Genomic DNA, 23,885 nt, shown 5'->3' on the forward strand with positions numbered 1-23,885 from the left:
CTGCTGTAGCTTTTTATGCACTTGTCAGTTGTTCACACTTTGTATGTACATAGTGTTCTGTTAATAAAGTTCACACAGTCAATTGAAGAGGTGTTTTGTACTACCGACCCCTGTCTCATGACTGTCTTCAATTCATGCTTCTGTTGGGAGAGGAGGTTAAATTAAAGTGGACGGTGCAAAACAGCTAATAAGTTACGGTAGCTTCTCCTGTTTGGAATATCGAGCTCTCCAGTTCCCTCAAAGGTTGGCACTTCAGTACAGGTCAATGACACGCATTCATGTGTCGAATTTAAGTCGATTCCATTGAAATGAATTGGTTTCACCGTTTAAATGCTGCTGTGAGTGGGCCTGAAGTCATTTATTTTATTTTAATGAGACTTTCTGAATCCTTCTGTGTATGCTTTTGCTGAGAAAAAAAACAAACCAACTTAGGTTCCACTAATTAACTGAGGCCAGGTGAGCTGCAATGTAATCAACCAGGTGCTCAATGAGCAGCAGCTGCTGCTTGTTGGACTCTATCAAGTGGATTGAATTGGAAGAGAATTATAATGGGTGTTTTTTGCTCTATTTTCTTCCTTCGGTCATGAGCAGAGATGTAAGTAAATTAAATGTTCAAATCTTGTGAAAATGTGATCCATAATGAGGTTGAGCTGCTTCTCAAGTAGAGTTACATTTGCTTTTCTGTGAACTGAATCATCCCCGTTGCTGATGTTAATGGTACACTCCAAAAGTATTTAAACTCAGGGTTTGGACAGTGGCAGAGTTTTGACTGTGAGCAGAGACACACTCAACACGTTTATTTGGAGATATTGTTTGTGCTAAGATTGCTAGCACTGACATGGTTTCAGTAAAGAAAAGCACTTTGAAGTTCCTCCATTCACATAACATCCCAAAACCTAGTTTATCTCTGTGCATTCTTGGATATGAATCAAGAGAACTGGGATCACATTACAACCAGAGATGTATCACAAGAATGAAAACATATTCCTCATTGTACGGCAATGAGAGCTCAAGATCATAAAGATCCAGCATAGTCATATAGTGTAAAATAGGGCAACCGTAGAGTGTGGGAGCATTTTATTCTATAGTGACTAGATTCTTATTTCCAATATGAACCACCAACTAATGAGTTAAAAGGCTCCTTGTGTGCTTGTGAGTGAGTTACTGTGAAGTCTCTTCACAATTGAGACTTTCAAAGGTCCACTCAGTACCTTTTCTTGAGCTTTCAATCGTATTACACAATACTTCTCAGCAGATGGAATTTGCCCAGTTGCAAAGGAATAGCAGTGTTCACATTTCTTCTTTTTTTTTCTGAGCACTTAAAGGACCTTTCATCCATGTTGGTTTCTGAAAAGATTAAAAGAGTCACAATTGTCACAATCTGTTGGGGTTTTAAGTTCTCTAATAATATGCAGTTTTGTGTATTTATATGTCAGTAGGAGGCAAATGGTGGCCCTCCAGCAAAAATATTTGGCCCCCGGATGAAAGCTGAAGTTTCGACTTTCATAGTTCACATCGAAAACATATTTACATATTTTTTTCACGAATTTGCTGCATAACAAAGTTCATACAAGGCTTGAGTAAATCCCAATGAATAAAACCTTGTTTCATCTAATACTGCCACCACATGAGGAGCGTTATTAAAACATGGCTGTGCTGTCTAATGCTTAAAGTAAGTCTAAAACCTACCAGAAATTAAATATTATGTATATTATATATTATAACCAATAAAGTATATCTCCAGTCTCAAAGTGCAACACAGAATATATATTCACATTTGGGTCTTTTTTTCTTTTTCTTAGTCAAGTGAGTATTAAAATGAGCTATAACTCTGTCAACCCTCACTTACTAATGAATGACTGTCCTCAGATACGATCCTTAACAGTGTTTTAAATCAATTTTATTCTTAAATGAAGAAAGAAATGAAAATATATAGGCCTTTTGTTTCCACTTTGCAGGTCAGCCTCCCAATGAGAAATCCTGAAAGTGTTTGTGTAGGTGTGTTTACTGTAAAATCAATCTTTTAAATCAATTTTTTACATTAGTTTGCTGAACCACTCATGCATTTTGTTTGCATCCATCAAAAGAATTGTTTCGAAAAATGCAGGATGGAAATGATCGAAGGGTTACAATACATGTGGTTCTTCTGTAAAGCATTTAAAAAAATCCTTGACATGTACCGTTAATACAGCACATACAGCTGTAGAAATGGAAACTTTTAGAGTGTCTACCGTGTACTTTTATTCAGTCCATCTATGCTTCACTTTATTTAATCCCTTCTATGCTTTTTTTCACCTTGAAGAGGTTTTGTTGGCAGGGAGAGTCAGAACACCAGCCATGCTTTCAAATCGCACGGAGGGTTTTTACCTTAAGTTGCTGAGCGAAGGTTCACTTCTTAAATCATTAGTGCAGCATCACCTCTCTCACAAGGATAGAGACCTCCTACTAACAAATGACCCTCATACAGCACAGCACTCCACTCTACTCCTTGTCGATACGGAGAGGCTCTGGTGGAACGCCACCTGAGACAGACAACGAAAACACAGAGGGAACACTGATCACACACACTTCCAATAGCTGCTGATGGGGAATCCATCACAAAGCCACTGTTCAGTCAGACAGAACTGCAGTGAAAATTTATGGTTTATGTTGTCAGGGTGGAAAATTGATTTCTCCACCCTGAGCGCATTAGCTGTTGGTAGGGAAGTAGGATTATGGGTGCTGAAAATCTGCCAAAAGTAAATGACAAATAGGGCTATTTATGGTAAACAAATTTATATTTAAAAAAATGATACTAATACACATATTGGAGAGAGTGATGGGGAGAGAGGAGAGGAATGAATGAGAGAAGTTAAGAGAGCGAGAAAGGACAAAGATAAGAACAGAGAAACAGACATTAGGCAAATTACTTAGTTGGTTTAAGTAAGTTTTATATTTAATGAAGTCTCATTTGTGTCATACACTTCCAGGGGGTAGACCGACTTACCTCCCGCTTGTATCAGATTGATCATAGATTGCCATGGATAAGTGGCACCTGTGTGCCTTGGCAGGAGGGACTGCAACTGGGCTATCAGCTCCTGCAGGGTTCCTCCTGCTTCTCTCTGCAGAGCTCCTTGTGAAGGGGGGAGGCTGTTTGTTGCTGCAATATCCAGGAAGTGGAAGAACAATGTCCGGCACCAGCACATGCTCTTGTGGTGTACAGAGTAGTACTGGATCAGTTGGTCAGACAAATCTACCCCTCCCATTGTACTTGTTATATTCCATGATAGGTTTCGGGCATGGAATCGTCTGAGTTTTGATTCTCTTCTGCACAGTTGAATGCCTTGTGGATTGTAGAGCAGACAGTGACCTCACCTGTCGTTCTCAATGTCTTTCTCAGGATCACTCGTGGATGTTCCAAGATATCACCAGGTACCAGTCCCATGGCATGACATTGGCTGGAAATGGTGTTCTTTTTCCAGTAATCCTGGATTGTATCCAGTTTCACCAATGCAAAGAAGAAAGTCAGTCCCACATACTGGGAAAAACTCCTGGATATTGATAGTCCATTATGTTTTTTGGCTTTTGCAATGTTTTTAGCAGCTTGTTTATTTGTGTGTTGACAAAAACACTGATGCTGCAGTCTCTCCTACAGCCAGATACATCCCACCTAAATTTGTTGACGGGACAGCAGCATCAGGGGAGCTTCTGCCAGGTGAATGGAGGAGGCTGTTTACCGGAGACAGCAACAACTGCAAGGACAGCGTGGGCTGCAACTACAGTACGAAACGACCTGAATTTGTACTTCCAGACATCATAGGGTCTTGTGCCCTGGCAAGACACAGTCATTAGGAGAGGCTGTTTGAACTAGTGATGTGTTTTTTTGTTTGAGATCATGTTGTACAGAACCACAGGACTCGGGATTCTCAAGGTCCCATCTGAGTGCAATTCTTAGATCATGAGCTTCACAATGTGACTTAAATATACAAATACTGTGCTGTTTATATATATCAACTCATGTTTTTCTTATGTCTTTTTGACATTTTAATTGTTTATATGGAAAAGAAGCATGGCAACACCTTATCTTTTGAAAATGATGCTTCACAATAAAAGCATTTGAAACATAAACATATCAACTCACTAGCATAATTCCACATTCAAATGGTCATGAATATTTTGTATGTGTAAACATTCTTGGCCATTAAAGATTAGTCTGATTTATCTTTTAGGAAGTCAGCTCTGCCTCAAATAGCACCTGGTACACTTTAAATTTCATGTCCCGCTTACCTGCCGGGTGGATGTTTGCCAGCATGTCTATGATGACATCGGCAAACCAAACATCTGCACTGTCTTGTTCAGCCAATTTCTCCCTCATTTGGCCCAGGTGTGCCAGTCTCTCCAGAAGAAAATCATCTGTGGTGCCCTCCTCTCTCAGGCTGGGTGCTAAACTAAACTTATTTTCAGCTTCTCACACAGCCTCTGAAGGCTGTTCCAGCAGTCAGCACTGATGCAGCAGAATTTTGAATGAATTGCAGCTGATTAATTGAGTTCTTCATTAGACCATAAAGGAGAGTGTTACAATAGTCTAGCTATAGTAAATGGACTGCATTTATACATCACCTTTCTAGCCTTCTGATCACTCAAAGCACTTTACACTACATGTCAACATTCACCCATTCACACACACATTCATACACTGATGGCAGAGACAACCTGCTCATCAGGAGGAGTTTCTAATCATTCACACACCGATGGCACAGCCTTCGGGTTCAGTATCTTGCCCAGGGACACTTCAACATGCAGACTGGAGGAGCTGGGGATTAGTGGACAACCTGCTCTACCTCCTGAGCCACATCCACTCCATGAGTATGCATCAGTCTCTCAGCGTTGCTCAGAGAAATGGCCTCACTTTGGGGATGTTCTTCAAATGAGAAAACGTGGCAACCTGCACATGAGCCTTGAAATTAAAATCGGAATCAAAAATCACTAAAGATTTCTTGCTTCTTTGTTCGGGTGGAGTCCTAGTGTGTTTAGTTTGGAGGCCAGGTTCTCTCTGAGCCCCTGAACCAATGATCAGTACTTCTGTTTTATCCTGGTTGAGCTGTAAAAAAAATTCTGACATCCAGGCCTTTTTATATCTAAAATACAATTTAAAAAGTTAGTCATTGGCCCGGTGTCATCAGGAGACACAGACACATAGAGCTGAGTGTCATCAGCATAGCTGTGTAAAGAGATATTGTGCCTCCTGATGACACTGCCCAGGGGTAGCATGTACAAATTTAAAAAAGTAACGGTGCTAAAATTGATCCTTGTGGTACCCCACAGTTAACCTCCATAGTGTTTGGAAGAGTGGTCATCGATAGATACGAAAAAATGTTATGCCGCAAAGATAGGTAAACAGTTTTTAAAACAATTCCAGACAGGCCAACATGCTCGCTTAATCTAAAAGTATCTGGTGGTCCACCCAGGCAGACCAAAACTGAAGGATTGTTGCTGTCAAGATTTGTTTTGATATTGTTCACTACTTTTAGCAGGGCTGTCTCTGTGCTGTGATGTGTCCTAAAACCTGATTGAAACATTTCTAATTAATAAACTTGTGAAAAAAAAAAAAAAAGTCTTGATCATATAAAATTCAAGAAAAATGCAGGTGCTCTTGAAGATGAGGGTCATCACATAGAAGGGAAAAAACAAACTTCAGGCACTCATGCGTGGAGCAGGAATGGGAAAAACTCTGAGATTAAGTTAAAAAGCCTTTATTCAACATGGCTACTTACAATTTAAAAAAACCGACCGGTTTCGACCATAAAGGTCTTCATCAGGGTACTATACCCTGAAGTTTGTTTTTTTTCCTTCTATTTCTAATTAATGTTTGAGTTAAAAAGGCACTTAGCTGATTAAAAACTAGTTTCTCTAAAATTTTGCTTAAAAAAATGAAATTGGTCTAAAATTGCTGGGTGTTAAAATATCCAGGTTCCCTTTCTTTTAAAAGAGGTTTTCCTAAAGCAGTTTTAAGACCAGTGGGGGGGGGGGGGGGCACCAAGCTGTAGGGAGTGATTTACTATGGCAAGGATGTCTTCAGATACAGAATTAAATAGTTTTTAATAAGGGAGGTAGGAATTGGGTCAAGGGAACACGTGGAGGGCTTCAGTTCTGTTACTACTATTCAACCAGGTCAAAACGTTCCAACTCTAAATCACTCTGTACAGAGGATATAGGTAAAAGTACAGTCTGGTTGCTCTGCTGGCAGATATCAGATCTAATGTTGATTATTTATTTTCTCCCTGAAGTAGCCAGCAAACTTCACATTTAGATCCTGGAAGCTCAACACTGTAGTTGGTTGTGAGATTTACCAGAGAATCTATTGTACTAAAAAGCAGTCTGGGATTGTGAATGTTGGTGTTTATCAAGTTTGAGAAATATCCATGCTGTGAAGTTTTTTGGTGAGTATATTGTGATGTATTACAGTTTTGTTTTTTGCCATCTGTGCCCAGCAATTTTGCAGTCTCTTTTTGGCTCCATGGTTTGACTATTTTTCCATGGGGACAACCTTTTTTTTTTGTAATTATTTTTCTGGCTTCAATTGGAGCAACTGCGTCAAGCAAGGTTTTCATTTTATGGTTAAAATCATTGACTAAGTCTCACAGGCTGACAGTAAGATATTATTTTTGTAGGTTGCAATATTTGATGTGAGAGTTGTGGCTGCATCAGGGGTAATGCAGTGTTTTTCCGATAATACATTCAGTGGTACTTGGCAGAGACTGATCAAAACTGTTAAACACACAGTGGTGGTCAGACAGTCAGATCAGTGACAGAGGATATATTGATTTTAGACCATATGATATAATTAGATCCAAGGTGTGTCCATGTTTGTGAGTTGGTATGTTAACATGCTGTTTAAAAGACATTCTATGGCTCTGATATCTGCCAGATTATCAACATTTATGTTAAAACCACCGATTAAAATGCAGGTATCATAGCTTGTGTGAACAGATAGATAGGTCTGAGAATTCTGTTTAAAAAAAAAAAAAAAAAAAAAGGGGACAGAAAATTTAGATCTGTATACTGTCACTGCAAGGAAGTGAGGCTGAGAATTTTAAAAAGTAGCATTTTATTCAAAGGTATGAAATGTGCTCAGGTCCACATTCCTGCCCTGCAGTGTCTCTCTGTAGATTGCAGCTGTCCCTCTTCCCTTCTTTCACTCTCTGGATGAATAGGAAAAAGTGTAGCTGGGTGGACAGGCCTCAGTCAATGTGGCAGGTGCATCTGTTCCCAGCCAGGTTTTAGTAAGAAAAAGACAGTCCAGATTGTGATCATTGATGAGGTCATTGACATTGCAGTTGAAAATGAGTTTCTGTTCATGGGAACTAGAACCAAGTTATTTATGTTTCTCCCCTTCATAGTTCTGTTGGCAGTGTTGAGTTGAGATGATGGGTTTTATAAAGTAAACAGGGCTGGATGAGGTAGGTAGTCATGGTGAAATACATTGCACTATGTTGCGGCTGAGCACCTTAGAGCCCCTCTATTTGGGGTGCAATCTATCACGCTTAAAGAACACAGGGCGAGGCAAGTGACCTTAAATTTGTCACATGCTATTTTTAGCCATGAATTTAGTCAGAGCAGACCACTGAATTTTTTTTCTATGCCCCTTGTAAGTTGGTAGGGATCTTGAGATTGCAATGTTTGTTTTTTCCAATTGCTTTAAGGGTGTTGAGAAAAGTTTTAAAATGTTCCCCTAAAGTTTCGGACTCATGATGAGAAGTATCATTGCTGCCAATGTGTTGCCACCACAGTATTCAAGTTGGCGTGTTTTTCCAAGCATGGCTGGAAGCTGTGTGTTGAGGTCCAATTTATGGGCTCCAGGGAAACAGTGGACCACTGCAGCGGCTCTGTGGGAGAGGAGAGAGAGCCCCCGAATGATTGAATCACCGATCATCATGGTGGAAGCAAGCCATGGTGGAGGGGTGGGTGTGTGCAGTGGAGGGATGGCGGTTAGTGGCTCTTAGTTATGTCCATAAAGACCACGTTTTGTAGAAAATCCTAATATTCTGTGTAACTGTAATATTTAACATGTAGCTATGTATGTAGCTGTGAAACCATTTGGACTGTTAATTCAGCAGTTCAATTTCTTACATTCAGGGGTTGTATGATTTTATAAATGACAGTGCCTTTACATTAATTGTCTATGTTGGCTATACTTATTCAATGAACATGACTCCAAGGTCTAAAATCTGCCCAATCTTTCTCCAATTCTCTCCTCAATTATAACAGTGGCATTGTTAAACAAATAAAGTTGTGATTGACAAACTTGGACCACTGTGAAGAGTAATCCATTTTGTATGACCTCAAAACCTTAAACCTAAAAACTATCATCAATTCATTGGTACAAAGTTTGTATTTCTATTTGTTACATTTATTAGATTTAAATATTAAAAACAAACCACATCTCATATGCCCATTAAGATGATTAATACAATGGAAGTTATGTGCACAGTAGTCATTATTCTCTGAAGAAGAAAAATAAAGAAAAAATATTCACACCGAGTGAAAGTTTAGTTCTGATAAATGTATTGGTTATTTATTGGACAAATGCAGTGAAGCATAAAAAATACATTCTTGAATGCCATCATCAACAAAATAAGCAAAACACGCAACAGTAATCAATGTGATTAACACAATCTGTCAGTCGTAATGGGTTCCCACACAATAGGTATGCTCCATTTCCAGCAGGTGTGTGGCAAGAAAATCTTGTTATGCAATTGGGCATATAAGGCACCTGCAGAACCTGGTTTTGACCAGCACCAATTGATGAAGTCATAGTTGAGAGACGACAAACATGCCATCAAATTACACGTGAGCAGAGAAACTGCTGAAAGACTTGACAACTGGTGAGTAAAATAAGTATACCTTAATACCATTTTATAAATTTGAATGGCAGTTATTAAATGAGATCTGTTTTTACAGATAACAAGTGTGCCACCAGCATACTGGAGCAAATAAGAGCTGCAGGACACAATCAAGGTAATTTTCCTTTTTTATTATGCCAAACATGAATATTTAAATGCATATGGATAATTATTTTCAATTGTCTGTCTTTCTTTCTCTGCAGTAAACCCAAGCAGTGTTGTCACCCAGCCTCCTGTCTTCCCCACTCCTCAACCTCCAACATTCACCCAGAGCCCCACTCCTATTCCCCACCCCCGAGTTTCCACCATGCCCACTCAGGTTCGGACCCAGCCTGTAGCTACAATTACCCATTGCCCCACTCCTATTCCCCAGCTCATAGTTTCCCCCATTCAGGTTCTGACCCAATCTATAGCTACATTCTCCTGGTGCCTCACTCCTGAAAAAAAACATATTACCACAGCAGTCATCCTCTTCAGACTGCTTTGTCCCATGTCTATCCTGCCAGACAGAATGTCACAAATCCCAGACAGGCACAGTGATTGTTGAATCCTTAACAATACTGCAATGTTTTTACAGAATTCTGCTGACCAGGACATGCCAACACCTATACAACTGGAACAAAATAGCCTTTTTACAAGAAAATGGAGCAAGCCTTCATTGCTAAAGGACACACATTCACAAATGGAAGAAATGAGGAGAAAAAACTGGGCAACATGCTCACCACACACAAAAGGGCTAAAGACAGATCTCGGGCAACAAGAGAAGGCAAAATTACCTGAGAATATTACTCAGTATGTACTTGCTCTGTATATACACCTTAAATTTTAGTGGGACTTACTGAAGAGTATCAATCTTCCATTTTTCCTGTTCAGTATTTAGCCCCCCACTATTTAACTACTGGGCTTCATCAGTGCTTCATAGTTGCAACATTGGTAAAGGGGGGAAATTAACACAGCAAACAAATGTGAAAATACCAATTTGTACCAGTCTGATTTTGACTGAAACTCTGTGTCTTTTTACAGCAAATGGATGAATTATTTGGTGGCTCCAGGGTGGGGAGTGGACCACTGGGCACCATTATTTCCACACCACTCTTGCCCAGTCAGACTCCCCGGTCTTTATCTGTGAACAACCATGTGAAATTGAAGATCAACAGCCTGGTCCCTCAACTGTCATTCACACCTCACGAGTGACTGGTCAAAAAAGGGCAACAGCCGACCACCATTTACCAGTCCCATGCTGAGTGGAGGACAGCTGCTCTGGAGTCACTAGTGAGGCCGTAATTGGAAAGGTGGAGGAGGATTTGAAAAGAAAATGCTCATATACATGGGTCAAATATTGACCCAATTAAAAGGAGATTGGGAAGCAGCAACAAGAAATAACCGAGTTACTAAAAGAAAGCAACATGAAATAAAAATGTTAAACAGTATTATGTGTTTGTCTTTTTGATACATCTCATCAAGAAACTGAAAAACTCCACATAAGGGAGTAGTGGTTGGCTGGTTCACATTCACAGCTGTGACTGCCTCTTGGGACCACTGATACTCTGAGATCCCCTGCTGATTTCGCCTGAGTTCTTACCACCCAGTTTCCATGAGCTCCCACTTGGAGGCACGGCAGAAGGTCTTGACGATGTAGAGGCACTTTAATCAAAAGGTAATTAACTTAATGCCTAAGAGCTTTATCAAATATTACAAGGTGGTAGTAGTAGTTGATTTCCATGATAAACTTGGCATTTGACTTGAGGTGCACATGACCCTATGGCATACTGCACACCAGCTCACAAATATATTCAGAGGAAAAATGTAGTGAAAAGGTGTATACTATCTTTTAAATGTGGGCACAAATCATGTATCTGTACTCAGATGAATCTTGGTTGTTGGGGTGTGGATCATCAATGTCAATCAATGAGTTGATAAAGATGACCCTGCTCATCTTATCAAGTTGGTCACCTGGACCTAAACAATGTTGTGAAGAATGCAACATGCTGTGACTGTTGCACTGATATTTGGCACTTTTTTCATACGCAGAAACTTAAAGCATGCTCAGTGGTCACACAGGCTGCATTAAGCTTTTTGTTAAAGCATCCCTGCCTGGTGGTTAGATGCCCATTATCCTTGTAGGGCTTCATCAGTTGCAAACAATGTGCATTCCCTCTGGGACCAGGGCCTGGGGATCTTCTTCCAGTAGCCGTGCAACATCTCTGTTGTGAAATGCTTTGGAATCATGACAACTACCAGGGTGACCTACATTTATATGACAGAATCACTGTTCAAGGTCGGAGAATCCGGTGAGGATGACGGAATAAAATTGTTTTCTGTTATAATAGGCTATGGGATTGTTGCAATGTGGTTATACAATGGGAATGTGACATCCATCAACAGCACAGACTGGATTTGGAAATCTGAAACCTTAATTGCAATGTGCGAAGTGCTTCCTCTGTAGGCCACGAAATGTGATGGGACAGATGTATTGACCAGGGAATAAAAGTGATGTAGATGTGTTGACATTGTATATTGTAAGATGTTGAATCTGTCTGCTACACCCCTATATGACTCCTGGTTCAACAGAGTTCACAGACAGGCGAGAACAATGTAAGACACTGATAGAATGGTCCCAATGTGGTCATAAGGTCTCACTTAGCAAAGAAGAGAAAAATGATCACACTAACATGCAAATATCAGTGATATGAGCACTCTGAGTCTGATGACGACACAGTAATGTCGATATTAAAGGCCGCAAATGAATCAGTGTGCTCCAGTTCCTTCTGTTTTTTGAAGTCTGCTGTCCTCAGATGAATATACAGACTTATTTTTATAACGATTAGGCCTGTAGTAAACCAAAGAAAACCTTGGTCGACTGAAATTCTACCTACTCTTCAACCAGTCAATTTGTAGATGGGGCAAAAGTTACGTTCACATAATATGAACAAGCCAAGTTAGCCCTCCAAGCTAATGCGTGCTAACTACTTAGCAGGTGATATCAAACAAAAGCCAGAGAGTATATCATATTGAGTTGCTGTGAGCTGTAAATTCACCACTTCTTATCTTATGTCCTCTAAGATATAAGATAATGTTATCTCGAACCTCACAGGCCCCGGCAGGGCCTCTCTTCCTCCAGGCAGCTCTCCTGCTCCTGCCTCCGTCTCAGACTCACCTTTTGTCAGCAGGTGTCTCCTGGGTCTGCTGCTGGCTGTGCAGCACTATCTTCTTTTTTTCCATTTTATGGCAGTTGGCAACCAGCATCAAGGTGCATTACGCCAGCTATGTTAGAATGAATTAATTTTATATAAATACCAATATCAGCACCTTTTGTCCAGAAGCTTATTAATATTTCGGTATTGACCAGTCAGGAACCAGTACCAATTTAGTACCGGTTCTCGATACCCATCCCTATCTATGACAGTATTTTTATTCATTTATTTATTGAAACTTCCTCTTCGACTCCATCAGCCTGACAGCATTCAAGCCACAGCGTAACCTTTTACTCATTAGTGTTGTTTTCACATCATGGCCCATAAATTAAAAAAAATCATGAATATTGCTGATTCCACCATCGGTCTCAGGTCAGCAGTCATGTATTCATCCACTGCTCCGTTAATTTTGGCACTTTAATTATATCAAAACTGCTGGATCTGTCTGCATACTGTTTAGTAGTAATTATGCTTTAGAGTGAAATAGTCTCATTTTCATATTTTTATGCCTCGTCCTTTTTATGTCTCATTACACTCTATTAGCATGGAGATCTGATGCAAATGATTTACTAGTGACTTACATTTAATGTCTTTTTTATCCCCTCATTTCACCAGTAAGTTGACCAAGTAAGAACGTTTGTGTATACACTCCCAGTATACAACAGGAAAACGGGCCATAAGTTTTTGTTTTTTTTTCTGTCTCCCCTCATCTAACCCCTTTCGTCAGTGCCTGGGTTCACTGTTTATCTCTCACCTCCCTGTGTGATCATTAGCACATAGCACACTTCATTGCTCCTCACGCTTTACTTGCTCTTCACCGCATCTGTCTCTCTTACTGATAAATATCCCTACTTCCCCCTCATCACTTGTCTGTTGTGTTTTTTTTCTATCCTGCCGCTAAGTCTGTGTCCACACTAAGCTGGCTAAGTCTGATATTGCCATTTTTTATGTGTGAAAACAAGTAGTGTACACTTGCAAACACCCGAACAATATGAGAGCTGCTAAAGGCTGGGCTATGCTTGAAACAAATCAGTTAAAGGCAGAAGGTGAGGCAAAAAGCCTGCCATGTGACGTGATAATTAATCAAATGGGGATAACTGCGAATTAATCTCTGTTGTACACACAAAATGACAGAAGCAGTTGTGTGAAGAAAATGAAAACAAAACGGATTGAGAAATGAAAAATCCTTCCTACTTTCCCACCTCTGCATGCCTGGCCAGTAGCTGTGAGAGGTAGGTGTGCGTATCTGATGTTTTCAGAAAGTTACAAAAAAATGACGGACGTGGCTGCCTCAAAGTAGAAGAGGAAGGGGTTTGAGACACTGTTCAACAATCCAACAGGCACTTAATCTGAAGCATAGTAATGTGTTAAATCTCTTTATCCTCCTCCTTTTGGTCCACAAAGAAAACTATGCCCCACAGCCAACATCTGCTAAGGAGTGGGACAGACTTTGAGTCTCAGCTCACTTAAATCTCCGTTCTTCCCCTTCCTGCTCTCCATTATCACCTACAGTCCAGACAGTAAGTAGTAAGTATATTTTGTTCTTCAGGCTCTGTGCCTCAGCAATCATTTGAAATAAAATAATGGATACTACATTATAGTCTCAGCTTTAATATGAGTTGGTTTACATCAATATAGAAAGAACTGTGTGGGAGATCTAGCCCTTTTAACATAGTTCGACTTCATTGTCAGACAAAATAAATGTAAATCCAGGTTATTGTCACATTAAAATTAGTATGTCCTTGTCTGAAAAAAATGTGTCATCTACACTAAAAATGCAGCATTTTCAGATTCATCCACAAGCTTCTTTTTTGCGGTGTAAAAAATGTTGGAATGCCAAAACGAATTGAAGGGCATAACGGATAGAAAAACACCTGGTTTATTTGTATTTGCTCTTTTATCATTGCATCCATGGCGTAGATGAGCACTAAAAGGTGGTAAATGTGTTTGTTTTGTAATATCTTATCAGTGTTGACTCATTTTTCTGTCTCATTGTCCTTCCCTCTCTCTCTTTAATGTAGTGGCCATGTGCTGCTAGTCTTTTGGCACAGCTGTGACCAAATATGGTTTTGCTGTAAACAAGACTTTAAAGTACACATGCACATACATATTCATGCACGTTCATTACTCATTTTGTTTGTCTTTTCTTCTTAGGAGCTCTGAATGAACCTCCCAAAGGAAATGTCAAAGGGCATGTTGAATAATGAGAATGTTCATCACGCACAGACACACATATGGACTGTCTGATCCACACCTGGGCGCACACATGCAACACGAGCACAGAGCCACGTGACACTTGTTTATTTTCCTGCCATTCACTTCCATCCATCATCTCTCACCTTTTGTCCTTCTCTCCATCCAGCAGCTTATCACAAGGATGAAGACAAATGCTGCTGTTTATCCTCACCTCATAAAAAACATTCTCACCAATATCCTTGACCCCCCCTAGGTTCCGCCTGAATGAGGTTGTTGTGTCTCTCTTTGCCCTTTGCTGTTACTCTCTGACTCATCGTTTGTTAACCTTGCGTGAGAGTTACAACATAGTGTGTGGCTGGGATACACAAATGGTGTGGAAACAAAAGAGTTGGTGCTGCTCAAGAGGCAAAAAAACAACAACAACAAAGAAAAACCGGTAAGAAGGCTTCCAGGAATGCTAAAACATAAAGGCACAAAAATACAATAGATACAGAGCTGCTCAAAAGGCAAAATATAATGAATAATGAGAAAGAAAGAAATGAAAAAAAATATAAATATTTATCGGGTACCTTTGTTTGTTTGTGGCTATGTTTTTAGCTTTCCAGTAATTGTTTACATTTTTGCATTATTTGGGGCCATTGCATAAATTTCTCATTTATGGAAACTAAAACTATTGAACGAGTTTATCCCTACATAATATATGCTTACCAGCTGTGAGCATCATGGCAAACAAAAATGATGAACAAGACAAGGCAAGCAGCGCTCAGCTGACCTGTGATGGATCCTGTGGGGAAAATTGTCAGAGACTAATAGGGTTTTTCCATCGGCACTTTTGGCTGCGCTGAGTCAAACCATGCCATGTTGATTTGCGATTCCATTACTAGTTTTAACGTGGCCGAGATGGACCATCTCCGGAGTAGGCCAAAGCACACCTGACCTGCCTCCAAGCGGGTTGAGGTGACGTCTCGCCAACCACGGCCAACCCATGATGACCCCCCTTCTCCTGCATCTCCCCCTCAAAGAAGCTGTGTTGTGAAAGTTAATTTAACTATATTTTACCCATATCTGACAGCGCCCTCAGTTGTTGACTATTCTCACATGATAGCTGAGGTCAAGAGCTCTCTATAACAGTTGTTCCCATGTCTGCAGCCCCTTTTTGTTGCTGAATTATAAGCCTTCAAACATGCACTGAGATCAAGGTTCAAATGTCAGTATTTCAACGCAGGAGCCATTAAGAATCAGGCAGGTAGTTCTGGGTCTGAAAAGTGAAACCAATGTGAAGTGCCTCAAACCTGTATTCTCTCTAACGGCCATCAGGGGGCGACGCCACTAGCTCCAAAAAGAAGACCAATTGTATAGAAGTCTATGAGAAAATGACTCTTCTTCTCACTTGATTTATTACCTCAGTAAACAATTTCCTAATGAGTTTATGGTCTCAATCACTAGTTTTAAGTCTTCGTCAATACAACATGATGATCATTTTGTAAATTAAGGTCCCATTAATTTGAATTCGACGATAAAACAGGGTATGCTTTAGGCGTGGCAACATTGTGATTGACAAGTTGCTACCATGGCGACAACGTTGGTTAGGTAACGTAAATGTGGTGTAACCTCAGTTTCACAATGTTTTCAGAAAGTTAACTAACATTTTGGTCACCTACAAAGACCCTCTAAAGGGTCGGATGTTCAGTTTTTCCAGAAAGTACATTTTGTTTTAATGGTCTTAAGCCTGTTTTTCACCAGCAAAAATTAGCATTAGCATTATCACAGTTAACCATAGATTGTAAATGCACTGTTTTAACCAAGCTACAAGCTAGCATTGGGGTCATGGACACAAGCCACCTAGGCCTAGTTTCAGAGAGCAGAGAGCACTTTAAAGACCCGATATATAAAATTAAGCTTTTTGGTGGCTTGTTTTTTTCTTTTTTAGTGGAAATACAGACCAAAATGACTCACCTTCAGAGACAACAATACTGCTGACAATCTAGAGTAGGGATGCATAATGTTGGATTTTTTTGCCAATATCTGATATGCCGATATTTTCCAACTGATTTTGGTTGACTGCCAATATGCACATATTATTTTCCACCTGGCTGAGGAGACTATTACGCATGCAATCACAGATTGGTCTAAGTATGATCAAGAAAGACGTGTGAAGGAGGAACTTATGAAGACTGGAGTTCAGGAGCTCAGTATTAAACTTTGATGAACCTGCCAAGTGGGTCGAGCAGTAGAATTTTCTTTGTGTTTATTAGACAGATTAATGGGTAGGATTTAATCTGTGGTCCACACTCCAAAGCATAAGGTGGCAGTAATGCACCTAATATGCTGGCTGCCAACCGCCGTTAAAAAACAAAAAGAAGGAGAAGCTTTTTTTCAAACAGAGCGGTACATCCTGTCAGCAGAGGTGTTCCATATCTGTACAGCAGCTCCTCCTCGGTTCACCCTGCTGCTTCCTCAGCTGGCTTCACATCACTCAGCCGCTCGACAGACTTCTTCCCACTTTAAGCCGGAGCTAGCTCGGAGGCTAGCATGGCCAGAGGGAAGCACAGCTAGCTAGCCTCTCTTGGCCTCCCAGCTGACGTGGACGCAGGCCAATAGAAAAGAATAGGCAAAAAAAAAAAACAGAACAAAACAAAAAACGTAGGCATCTCACAATTTTTGAGCCATTATTGTGAAACTAATATGATTTGCACTATGGATTAACGTAGCCATTACATACTCTGATATGTCACTGGGTTGGGAAAATACACGCGTAAACACTGTGTTGATTAAAAATGGAAGCATATCTTTTCTGTGCGTGAGACAGAGGACTGAGAGACATGTAGATATGGCGTCAGGGAAAAGTCAGGACTCTCAACTCTTATTGAAAATATTTATCAGATGTTTAATAAATAAAGACCAGAAGATAAACCGATCGATGAAACCGATCTGAAGGTTCGTGTACATGAGCACATAAAAAAAACTATAAATTTATTATTTTTTCCCATTTTGTCAGAATGGTGTATTAGATCGATTTATGGCAAATTAAGAGAATTTCAAATGATGTCAATAACACATCAAAATGTGGAAAATGTAAAGAGGTGAACTCTCCGTGAAGACATTATTTAACAACGCCACTTCTTCATTTCCAGCGGGAATCACAGGGACACGAGGCTGAATATATCAGGACAATTTTTCATGCTCACTCTCTCCCCTTCTTACTAGAAACATGCATGTTTCAATAAACCTTGCATCAAACAAACTCATGTAAAACAGAAGCAGTTCAACAACAACCTAATCAAAAGCACATCAGCTCTTTTCCTTTATAGAAAAGGGTGACATTGCTGTGGTTGTGTTCATGTAGACCTGTTTTAATATACTAAAACTTGCACATTCAAACACTTTGTTTTCAGTGTTCCTTCACGAGTTCCCGTCTCGTCCCTGAAGTCTTTCTCTCACCGTGTTTTCCTGCTGAATCATGAACTTTGTGATGATTGTTATCTGAACTCAGCTCATGTTGGACCAAATCTGAATACAAGAGGGAAGAAGTGTGAGAGAGAAAAACATCTCTTCTCCCAAACACCTTTATTGGTTTCTACATTTCTCCCTCCATGAAAAATGTATTTCAAAATTCATCTTTTTTTTTTTAAACCTAAAGACATTTTCGAGGTCTACTGGAAGTTGAAGAACTTCACATTCATAAATAGACAAAAAACAACCTTCGCCTGTCTAGTCTAGCAGATTATAACTAACAAATCCACATTATTAAGCCCACAGATCTAATGAATATTCTGTGTACATTAAACTTCACTACATCAATTAGCTTATACAACAAAATTTTTTTAAAAAAAAGCAAAAGCCATCAAAGTAAATATTTAACATTTGTCTATTATGACAATATTTATTGTTTTTAAATTATTGATATTCTTTTACATCATCACTTCCGTATTGCTGTGGCTAATTTTCCGAGCGAAGTCCAGTCTGACACTCACAGATTTCCCAGGAAGGCAAGTCCGAGTCTGCAGTGACGTTTGGACATTTGTGTGTCACTTCCTCCATGTTGGATTGGTTCTTTCTTTTTCCTCACAGGTTGGCACTATGAAGACAGTCTGCAACAAGTCATAGTCAAACAAATTTACTTCGCATTGCAGTTATTCCATAGTGATGACATTAAAAGCCTATTGGTCTAAAATTTTCCAGTTTATAAATACAAGTGAGACTGAAATTTTGGCATAAACCATGGGATTTTATTTAGCAACTGACTGAATTATTTCAAATTAAATTTAGGCCTTAAGAGTGTTTTAATAAAAGGATTTGATTATTTTAAAATGCTGCCCAATTTGCCACCTTACATCATCTTAAACAACAATTACCTTTTCCTCCCTCTCCTCCGCTTCCTCTCTTCCGTCAAGGGTTAAACGTGAAGGGCCTCAGGAGAGAGGAGGAGGAGGAGGAGGAGCCATCTGTTGCTGTTAAACAGCTGCTCTCCACTTCAAATGTCCACACACACACACACACACACACACACACACACACACACACACACACACACAAACCTGAGGCACGGCTCCAGATGGCACAGCTTCATGGCCAAACATGGAAAGTCTGGAAAATGTACACAGAGACACTCCAACATTAATACAGAGACACACACATACACACATACTTACATATTCAGATCAGTTTTATTAGAATGGATTTTGTCATGGCCGGCAAATAGCTGCTCTGCTTTCATGGCCCTTCAGATTTAATTTTCGGAGCATTACTTTGTTTTAATTAAATGTGGAAAAAGGAGACACACACACGCACACACAGCAGAGCAAATGTTATTACTTTCCACTGCTAGATGGAGCAAGTTTGGATAACAGTCATTACCAAACTGGACTTGCAAAAAAAAAAAAAACCCAAGACAAACGCACACTTTTGTACATGAACACACATGCCTGGCAGTCTTTTTAAAAAGTTATTAATATTTAATCAGACGTGCTGGTAGCGAGGGATGTGCGCCCTTTGATGAATGAGTGCTCATGGCGAAGGATAGCAAGATAAACACCAGAGCATCCCCCAAGACGTCAGCGGAAGGTGGGAACATCTATCACGCCAAGGTTGCAACCTGTCGGCGGTTGTCGCCAGGCGACCGCTGCGAGCCGTGGCCCTCAAGCGACACGTTGCAACGGATCCAACTAATCACCGAGTTATACAGCGGCGAGAGGAGGAAACAAAAGCAGGGCAAACTCTTTCCTTTCTGGGTTTGTTTTTCCAATTGCCAACAACCAGATGAACCACTCTTGTACGCCTCAGACGGGGGAACAGAAACAAAATTACATTTACATAATAATGTCTGCATGCGGATCGTATAATTGTTTCCAACATACCTAATATCTCTAAGTAATTAATAGTAATATTCATGTAAATTTGGTATGAAATTAGTTCATGGCTTTTTGTCTCTGAGCGACCCTGCTTCACAATGATAAGAAAAGCCAACCGCATCTCTCTCTCTCTCTCTCTGTATCTCTTTCTTCTTTCTCCCCAGTTTTCTTTCCCCCCGTCCTTGTTAGAACACTTTCTCGGTTTCCCCGGGGAACAAGAAGAACATTAACGACTGAACTAGAGAGAGAAACGACCCAGCGTCTTCGGTAATAAATGCCCACACTGCAAAAAATCCCCATCTGAATATAGTGTAAGCAAAATTTTCTGTAATCTTGAGACATTTTCTCTACTAGATTTATTTCACTGATGGTTTTTGTCCAAAGTGGTTTACAATAGGTGCTTTTAACTTCAACCTCCAGAGGAAGAAGAGCTAGACATCATGCATCCCTATTAAGCAGCCTGTTCAGTGTTTTTAAGGGGTTTTTGTAGGTTTTTGTTAGATGGCGTAGTCAGAAAAAGTGGGTTTTCAGCCTGCAATGGGAGGTAAACCAGTCCAAAATGTCAGTGGGTCCACCGCTGTGGGGTCAGAACAGAGAAGAGGTTTGCCAGGTCAGAGGGTGGCCAAACGTCCAGAGGAGCACGATGGTCGTGTTGGTGTGTAGGGTTTGACCAATGGCTTAGAGGCAGGAAGAAGCTGCTGTTCACTGCTCTGTAGGCTGGCACCAGAGCCAGCGTAGTGAACAGAGAAGAAGAGAGGTGAAGGAGAACTTGGAGAGGCTCAGCACTAGATGGTCAGCATCATTCTGGACCAGCTTCAGAGGCAAATCTGTCTCCTAGAAATTATGTTTTCTGTTTTGAAGGAAACATAATGCCGGGCAAATTACATTTTCTGTCAACATAATGAGAAAATATTGAACGTTTTGGTAGATTCACAGGTCGGTCTCTAAACACTTCACTCATAGAGACTGAGAACAATCTCCCAGGTTTTGTTATTAAACTGAGTGAAACAATTAGAAAGTTTTATAAAAAAAAACCTGCATTGCAGAACCAATCCAAAGTCTTTAGGGCTGCCCTTCATACTGGGGCGGACACATGCAGTTCACTATGGAGGAGAATGTGTGGGGGGGGCATCATTCCCGGTAAGACATGTCCTTGACTAAATGTAAGGGGCGTTCCCACCTTTCAAGCAACCAGTGTGCATTTAGAAATCCACAGACTTTGGCAGGTGGAGTTCTTCGATGTCTTGTATCACAAGACCAACATTTTGGCAAGTTGCGAAAATGTTGGTACTGAAGATAAGAGTAAAACTTTCAATGCCAAAAAATTTGATCTTGCATCACCACAGTGTTGCATTAAACATGCTCAGTCTTGTCCAGGTTGAGCTTTAGGACTCCAAGATGTCTGTCAGGCAAGCAGTGATGCACGTCTGTACTGATGTGTCAGATGGGGAGGTACACTGAAAATATTTCAAATAATTTTAACAATTTATTCTTTACTTTTTCACGAAGTTCTAATCTAATATAGTATATAATAGAGTACTTAAATGCTCTTTTACTTACTGTTTTTGTGACACATGATGTGATATCTGATGTTGGTTGTCATGCAAGCTGAAGACAAATTTCCACCTTTGTGCAACAAAGGTGGACAATAAAGTTGTTGTGATTTTAATTCTTGAAACTAGTGTTAAAATTAAGCAACAACGACACACTCTCTGACCTTGAAAATATTTTAAAATACACATTTGTTTTTTCAGTTCAATTCAGCTGATTTTAGGAGTTACAATTCCTTAAGACATGAACTCTTCTCCTTACACCTGATATAAAAGACGCCTTTTTAGATGAGAGGCGAAACATCCCGTTGCCCTTGACTCAGCCCCTCTGGATTTTTTTTGCAGTGCAACATAATTAAGAGAGCAGAAGCTTACTGTACATGCCTCTCAGCTTCACTGGCATCAATCGTTTCGCTGCAATGAAAGTAAAGTGTATTTAGTGTTAAAAAATGATCTGTACTCTTGAGTGTGTGACCTTGACCAAGAACAAAAGGAAAGTCAAGCTACTAGAAAAGTTAGTGAAAGAGAGGGACAATAAATTAAAAATACTGAATAATATGGAAGGTAAAAGTTTCCCTCAGATCCCCTCATATTAATATTGTGGACTATTCTTCAGTCTAATCCTGCAGATACAGAGCCTGTGTAAATCTGTCTCTGAAAACTGCTGACTCGGTGTTCCTCTGACCTCCTGATTGTGAGCCAGATGAATCTACACACAGTGATGTATGCATGAGGCTCTCACATATCCCAGACTCGTAAAGTACACACAGTATTTTCTGCTGTGTCCTCCTACTTTAGATCTTTGCTTAGACAAAATGTAAACACTACAAAAAACATTTGTATTTACAAGTTATTAAGTCTCATATTCAGACTTCATGAATAACTTTTTGTCCAAACAAGAAAACAAATATTTTCACTTGTTGGAGTTGCTCTTGTTTGAAGATCTTTTCATGGTGAATCTCAGTGAGTTTTAATATGACAGATTTCAATCCTGAAAGACCAAATTTCTATCACAAACAGATAAAATCGGAGCGCCATGGTAACCAAATAGTTACAGTGCGTGCCACATAACCACAACATCCCAGGTTCATCTCCACCTGGGGACCCTTGTTGCATCACGTGCCCCTCTCTTTCTCCTCCTTGTTTCCCGCCTGTTTCTCTACTATCAACTGTCAAATAAAGGCAAAAATGCCCCAAAAACACAACTTTAAATAATAATAAAAAAATAAACTTCACTGTAGGTGGTTTTCACTTGTTCCTTGACAATAACGTGAAATGATTTAAAATAAGAGTGATGTAATTTGGACAATTAACACTGAGTTCTTGAGTAAAAAAGTCACCTTTGTGCTGACATGAAACATGCTGCAGTAACTGACCAAATATGCCGCTATAAAGCTTATATTGATATAGTGATGTTTTGTGTACATTAAGATTAAGACTTTTTTCTTTCTTATGTGTAAAGCATCTTTGAGTACCTTGAAAAGCGCTCTATAAATAAATGTATAATTAAGACAAGAATTGACAACAGACTTGGTAGCAGGAGCTGTACTGCTATGTATGTCACTCATAAACATGTTACTTTTTAATACAGAAATGATGTTTTGCTATTTATTTAATTTGCTACTTTAAACCATCATTAACCTTTAACCCCAGTTGGCTGCTGTGGCTCAGGAGGTAAAGCGGGTCGTCCACTAATCAGAAGATCGGCAGTTCGATCCCCGGCTCCTCCAGTCTGCATGTTGAAGTGTTCTTGGGCAAGATATTGAACCCCAAATTGCTCCTGATGGCCGTGCCAGCGGGTGTGTGTGAGAGTGTGTGTGACTGTGGATTATATTAAATCCTGGTGAGCAGGTTGGCACCTTGCATGGCATTGTCTGTCGAATGTGTGAATGTTGACATGTAGTGTAAAACACTCTGAGTGGTCTGAAGACTAGAAAAGCACTATATAAGTGCAGTACATTTACCATTTACAGGGTTAATAAAGTTTTATTTCATGCCAAACTAAACTATTTTCGATTGGTGCACCCATGTGTTGAAGTTGGATATAAAGTTTTAAAAGGGATTTATTATATCGTTGGACTTCCAGATTGCTTTTGAAGGAAGAGGTTTTAGATTTATAGTTTTAGTTTTATTTATATTCTCAACACTGTGCAGTTTATCTAGATTATATTTACCTGCTTTTAACGCCACTTTTGTAGTTTATTTACTTAAATGTCCATTTACTTTATGTTGGTCAGACAAAATGTAATCTAAAACTTTATGAACATAAATATTCTATTCTGAATCATGATGATAAGTTTCCTGTAGAGAGACATTATGAAAGTATTCAGAAAGGTTATTACAGAGAGAGTGTTTTTAGATTTATCTTCATAATAATCTTAACTTTAATATTTTATTTTAACATTAATAACAACTGGCTGGAATGAAGGTTCCTCATCGTCCTTCTTTTTGTAAAATGACTTGGTGAGATTTGTTTTTGTTCCTTCTTTTAATGAGTGTTGTTTATAATATGAGTCCTATTGACTATTGCACTTCATTATAATATTCACATTCATATTCATACAGCTCACCTGTGCTTAGTCGTGACACTGTTGCCATTTTGCACACTGAGGAAAACATCAGTGCGATGCCTGAATAAACAACTTAAGCGGAAAGCTTTCCTACTAATTTTTGCCTTTGAGGATTCAGCATCTAAACACGCTGAGGATGGGC

The 23,885-nt window shown here is 39.7% G+C and overlaps 2 long non-coding RNA genes across 3 annotated transcripts; both read left to right on the forward strand.

Annotated features, from left to right (window-relative positions):
• The first annotated feature begins 605 nt into the window (after positions 1 to 605).
• Positions 606 to 3,987, forward strand: LOC137173625 (uncharacterized). The gene is made up of 2 exons (XR_010925220.1): positions 606 to 3,411; positions 3,635 to 3,987. It is a non-coding gene; the product is annotated as an uncharacterized lncRNA (long non-coding RNA).
• Positions 3,988 to 7,072: 3,085 nt separating this feature from the next.
• On the forward strand, positions 7,073 to 10,520 carry LOC137173205 (uncharacterized). Of its 2 annotated transcripts, none has more exons than XR_010925128.1 (5): positions 7,073 to 8,864; positions 8,941 to 8,997; positions 9,086 to 9,201; positions 9,460 to 9,674; positions 9,906 to 10,520. It is a non-coding gene; the product is annotated as an uncharacterized lncRNA (long non-coding RNA). The 2 variants fall into 2 exon arrangements; XR_010925129.1 differs by having other exon boundaries at positions 9,099 to 9,201.
• Positions 10,521 to 23,885: the final 13,365 nt, after the last annotated feature.

This window comes from Thunnus thynnus, chromosome 21 (genome assembly GCF_963924715.1).
Source record: "Thunnus thynnus chromosome 21, fThuThy2.1, whole genome shotgun sequence".
In the NCBI taxonomy this organism is placed as follows: Eukaryota; Metazoa; Chordata; class Actinopteri; order Scombriformes; family Scombridae; genus Thunnus; species Thunnus thynnus.